The sequence below is a fragment of the Schistocerca nitens genome, chromosome 5 (assembly GCF_023898315.1).
Source record: "Schistocerca nitens isolate TAMUIC-IGC-003100 chromosome 5, iqSchNite1.1, whole genome shotgun sequence".
In the NCBI taxonomy this organism is placed as follows: Eukaryota; Metazoa; Arthropoda; class Insecta; order Orthoptera; family Acrididae; genus Schistocerca; species Schistocerca nitens.
In genome coordinates this window covers 675,807,032-675,813,031 of record NC_064618.1, presented here as the reverse complement: position 1 = coordinate 675,813,031, position 6,000 = coordinate 675,807,032, and the positions used below count along the sequence as shown (strand labels likewise).

The 6,000-nt window shown below is 47.3% G+C and overlaps 1 pseudogene; it reads left to right on the top strand.

Annotated features, from left to right (window-relative positions):
* The first annotated feature begins 3,571 nt into the window (after positions 1-3,571).
* LOC126261110 (5S ribosomal RNA) lies at positions 3,572-3,689 on the top strand (annotated as a pseudogene).
* The last annotated feature ends 2,311 nt before the right edge of the window (positions 3,690-6,000 follow it).

Here is a 6,000-nt window from a genome sequence, read left to right as displayed (position 1 = left end):
GTCATGAAATATGCCCTTCAATACCGCTTCAATAGCACGCGAGCTATGTACCGGACATCCATCATGTTGGAAAAACATCGCCATTCTGTCATGCAGTGAAATATCTTGTAGTAACATCGGTAGAACATTACGTAGGAAATCAGCATACATTGCACCATTTAGATTGCCATCGATAAAATGGAGGCCACTTATCCTTCCTCCCATAATGCCGCACTATACATTAACCCGCCAAGGTCGCTGATGTTCCACTTGTCGTAGCCATCGTGGATTTTCCGTTGCCCAATAGTGCATATGATGCCGGTTTACGTTACCGCTGTTTGAGGATGACGCTTCGTCGCTAAATAGAACGCGTGCAAAAAATCTGTCATCGTCCAGTAATTTCTCTTGTGCCCAGTGGCAGAACTGTACACGACGTTCAAAGTCCTCGCCATGCAATTCCTGGTGCACAGAAATATAGTACGGGTGCAATCGATGTTGATGTACCATTCTCAACACCGACGTTTTTGAGATTCCCGATTTCCGCGTAATTTGTCTGATACTGATGTGCGGATTAGCCGCGACAGCAGCTAAAACATCTACTTGGGCATCATCATTTGTTGCAGGTCGTGGTTGACGTTTCACATGTGGCTGAACACTTCCTATTTCCTTAAATAACATAACTATACGGCGAACGGTCCGGACACTTGTATGCTGTCCTCCAGGATACCGAGCAGCATACGTAGCACACGCCCGTTGGGCATTTTGATCACAATAGCCATTCATCAAAACGATATCGACCTTTTCCGCAATTGGTAAAGGGTCCATTTTAACACGGCTAATGTATCACGAAGCAAATACCGCCCGCACCAGCAGAATGTTACGTGATACCACGTACTTATACGTTTGTGACTATTACAGCTCCATCTATCACAAAGCGAAAAAAGTGGTCCAACTAAAGCATTCATATTTCTTTACGTACTACATGAATATGTAAAAAACATTGTGGGTTCCTATTTAAAGAAACGCAGTTCATATCCGTTTGCCCTGTGGCAGCGCCATCTAGCGGGCCAACCATAGCGCCATGTGGTTTCCCTCTTCAAGCTAGACGAGTTTCGTTCTTTGTAGTTTTTTCGTTTGATGCTTATTTCTTGAGATATTTGACCCGGTCACTATCAATGGACCACCCTGTAGATAGAGGGACTATAATGCTACCTTGGGGAACGCCAGGAATCACTTCTGTTTTATTCGATGACTTTCCATTACTACAAACTGTGACCTCTCTGACAGGAAATCACGAATGCAGTCACATAACTGAGGCGATATTCCGGAAGCACGCCGTTTCACTACAAGCCGCTTGTCTGGTACAGTGTCAAAAGCCTTCCGGAAATCCAGAAATACGGAATCCATTTGAAATCCCTTCTCAACAGCACTCAACACTTTCTGCGAGTAAAAAGGTAGTTGTGTTTCACAGGAACGATTTTTTCTAAATCCGTGTTGACGGTGTGTCAATAGACAGTTTTCGTCGAGGTAGTTCATAATGTTTGAACACAATATATGTTTCAAAAACCTACTGCACATCGACGTCAATGATATGGGCCCCTAATTTAGTGGATTACAACTACTCTTTGTTGAATTTTGTTGTGACCTGTCCAACTTTCCAGTCTTTGTGTACGGGTCTTTCGGCGAGCGAACGGTTGTTTATGATTGTTAAGTATGGGGCTATTGCATTAGCACACTCTGAAAGGAACCTAATTGGTATACGGTATGGACTAGAAGACTTGCTTTTATTAAGTGACTTTAGTTGCTTCACTTCTCCGAGGTTATCTACTTCTCTGTTACTCATGTTGGCAGCTGTTCTTGGATCGAATTCTACAGTGTTTACTTCGTATTATTTGGTGAAGGAATTTAGGAAGGATGTGTTTAGTAACTCTGCTTTGGCAGCACTGTCTTCGAGAGAGGCAAGGGTTTGGGTTCGTCGACTGCCATGATGTGCAGCGCCAACAGTGAAGTACACAGATATGGTTTTATTGTATGGGGCCTTTCTCGGGGTTAGTGTACGGGTCCACTTACAGTTCTTAAGAAACTCCTAAATGCGAAAGAATATAAAAACATTTTACGGCAGTGTATATTGCGCACAGCAGAGGAACATCTCGAAGAAGATTGTATCAGCATGAGTATGCACCCTCCCGTAAAGTAGCATCTGTAAGGCGATGTTTTATACAAAACATCCTGAAACGGACTAGTCTGAGCAAATTCCGTACCTGATATTAATGGCATACATTTGGGATGAGTTACACGGTCGACTTCGCTTCAGACACCAGCGTCCAACATCACTGCCTTCTCCCGGCTCTTGCGGAAGAATGAGCTTCCCTTCATTAAAATTCTCCCCAGCGTAGTCGAGGGGTGGACATCACATATTAACTAGATATCTTCCTTCACACATCGTACGGTACCTGACGGACGATAGATAAAGGAATAGTTTTCTGTGAAACTTCCTGGCAGATTAAAACTGCGTGCTGGACCGAGACTCGAACTCGGGACCTTTACCTTTCGCAGTCAAGTGCTCTACCTACTGAACCACGCAAGCACGACTTACGACCCATCCTCACAGCTTCAATTCTGCCAGTACCTCGTCTCCTACCTTCTAAACTTCACAGAAGCTCTTCTGCGAAACTTACAGAACTAGCACTCCTGGAAGAAAGGATATTGCGGAGACATAGCTTAGCCACAGCCTGGGAGATGTTTCCAGAATGAAATTTTCACTCTGCAGCGGAGTGTGCGCTGGTGTGCAACTTCCTGGCAGATTAAAACTGAGTGGCGGACCGAGACTCGAACTCGGAACCTTTGGCTTTCGCGGGGAAGTGCTCTACCGACGGAGGACGGGTCGTGAGTCGTGCTTGGGCGGCTCAGTCGGTAGAACACTTGCCTCGAAAGGCAAAGGTCCCGTCTTCGAGTCTCAGTCCGGCACGCAGTTTTAATCTGCCATGAAGTTTCATACCATCACACACTCCGCTCTGAGTGAACATTTCATTCTAGTTTTCTGGAGGAGTTTTTTAGGAGGAGATTAGTGTTTAGCTTCCTGTCGACAGTGAGGTCACTAGAGCGGAGCACAAGCTAAGGATGGGGAAGGAAATTTCAAAGGAACAATCCTGGCATTTTCCTGAAGCGATTTAGGGAGATCACGGAGTATTGAAATCAGGGTGGCCGGACGCGGGTTTGAACCGTCGTTTTCCCGAATGCGAGTCCAGTGTGTCCCTGACGTTAAGGGGTGCCATTTTAAGATAACATTGGGCAATAATACTGTGCTATATGCTGACGGCTGAATGCAGCCATTGAATAGATGTTGCGCAGTAGTAATGTCAAATACAGGACGTGCAAACATGGAGGATCCGGACGCGAGCTGTTAGCTGATTCCTCGAATAGCTTTGCGCTCACATAAGAAAAGAGGAAGCGTAGATGGATGAAGCAGTGGTATAAGAAGGGAGGAAGACTCGTCCATAAAAATTTACTAAGTGACTTGGTGATAAGCGAACCTAATGATTTGTTATAATTGCGTAATATTTATTTATTTAGATTTAGTTTCAAAACAAGAGGCAACGGCGTTGCCGCAGTGGGTACACCGGTTCCCGTGAGATCACCGAAGTTAAGCGCTGTCGGGCGTGGTCGGCACTTGGATGGGTGACCATCCAGGTCGCCATGTGCTGTTGCCATTTTTCGGGGTGCACTCAGCCTCGTGATGCCAATTGAGGAGCTACACGACCGAATAGTAGCGGCTTCGGTCGAGAATACCATCATAACGACCGGGAGAGCGGTGTGCTGAACCCACGTGACTCTTATCCGCATCCTCTACTGAGGATGACACGGCGGTCGGATGTCCCGGTAGGCAACTCGTGGCCTGACGACTGAGTGCTCTCTCTCTCTCTCTCTCTCTCTTTAAAAACAAAAAGAACACGCATTTGTTTTTATTGTGCTAAAAAGTTTCTTGCCGTTGCAGAAATTTCCTGGCCTCAACTACTAAAATGTTGGCTTGGTAGCTCGTCAGCGTCAGCTCCGATTTTCGATGCATTGTTAACTCTCTTCATTTCTTTGTATAATTTGTCCCCAATTAATTTGATTTCTTCACTAATTGAACCGCATCTGCCTCCAGGTACATTTCCCTCTATTTCCACAACAACAGATCATATTGTTCCGTTTTCTTTTGGAGTTTACTGCATTCGTTTCATTTGACACACCATAAGACTGGCAAACTCCTAAATACTTGCAATAATTCTCCAATCTACTTTCGTTCCGCTGATTTCGAACCTATTCCTACTTTGCAATCCAGCAAATAGCAAAAACATAAATAAACCGTAATCAGACGAGAGTGGTTCAAATGGCTCTGAGCACTATGGGACTTAACATCTGAAGTCATCAGTCCCTTAGACTTAGAACTACTTAAACCTAACTAACCTAAGGTCTAACGCACGGCTTTCCGGGCGGGAAGGTGCGCCGGTCCCCGGCACGAATCTGCCCGGTGGATTTGTGTCAGGGTCCTGTGAGCCGGCCAGTCTGCGGATGGTTTTTAGGCGGTTTTCCATCTACCTCGGCGAATGCGGGCTGGTTCCCCTTATTACGCCTCAGCTACTCTATGTCGGCGATTGCTGCGCAAACAAGTTCTCCACGTACGCGTACACGACCATTACTCTACCATGCAAACATAGCGGCTACACTCGTCTGGTGTGAGACGTTGCCTGCGGGGTCCACCGGGGGCCGAACCGCACAATAACCATGGGTTCGGTGTGGGGCGGCGGAGCGGTGAAGTGGACTGCGATAGTCGTCGTGGGGTTGCGGAGCACTGCAGCTGCGGCGGGGACGGAGCCTCTCCGTCGTTTCTAGGTCCCAGTTAACATAACGTAACCTAAGGACATCACACACATCCATGCTCGAGGCAGGATTCGAACCTGCGACCGTAGCGGTCGTGCGGGCCAGACTGAAGCGCCTAATACCGCTCGGCCACATCGGCTGGCAGACGAGAGTGAGCTGACAAAGATATGCAATGTTAGCCAGAGACTATACAACTGTTCTTCAATAAAATCTACTTTCAGTAGATCTTTCAATATATTGCACAACATTTAGTATTACCTACAGACGGTCAGTAATGTCACGCAGTAAGGATCTTTTTTTTTTTTTTTTTTTTTTTTAACGTGTAAGGACTGTATTTATTTAAACGCCGTTTACACACTTCAGAACAAAATTACAAATCTCAGGGTCGATTTCACTGGGAGTGGATAGTACTCAGTTACTAAGGGGAATTATTTATTTATTTATTTATTTATTTATTGCCAAATTATAGACCTGTTACCTGATGTTTAAAACAGGTCGTACATCTTACAATTTTCGTTTTTCATCTTTTTACAGTGTTATTTCCTTTTGTTTTGTCTACAACATTTACGCAGAATGATACTTTTCAAAATAACAATAATTTAAGCTTGAATACTGGACAATATTATTGACAGTCCCTAGGCCGCTTTGCGGATACTGTGCGGCGTGGTCGTGCGACACGAGAGGGCAGTAGACGCTGCGGGGCGAGGCGAGGCAAGGCGGGCCTCGTCAGAGAGCGGTCAGCGACCAGGAATTCCTCTGGGACAATCGCAATTACGGCGCGGTGCGGCGCGGCGCCGGGAGCTAGCATTACGGGCAGTACGTCACAGATAGGCGAGCGGGCCATTACGGTGCATAAACAAGAGCGCGGCCGCCCCCCGCTCGCGGCAGCCGCGGCCGCTCCAGATGCGGGCCCCGCGATAGCGCATCGCTCGCCTATCCTCTCCTCTCCTCTCTTCTGCTCCTCTTTCCCCGCCACCGCCTCCTCCTCCTCCGCTCCGCCGACTAATGGCTGCGCGCGCTTCCACAACACAACCTGTTGCTGCGCCGGCGACGGCCGCCTCGCCTCGCAATTACACGCACACGCACGCGCATGCGCGCCGCCCACGGTCGCCGGCCGTGGCCATTGGTCAGTGTCGGCCGGGTTCGCGCGCGGCCAGA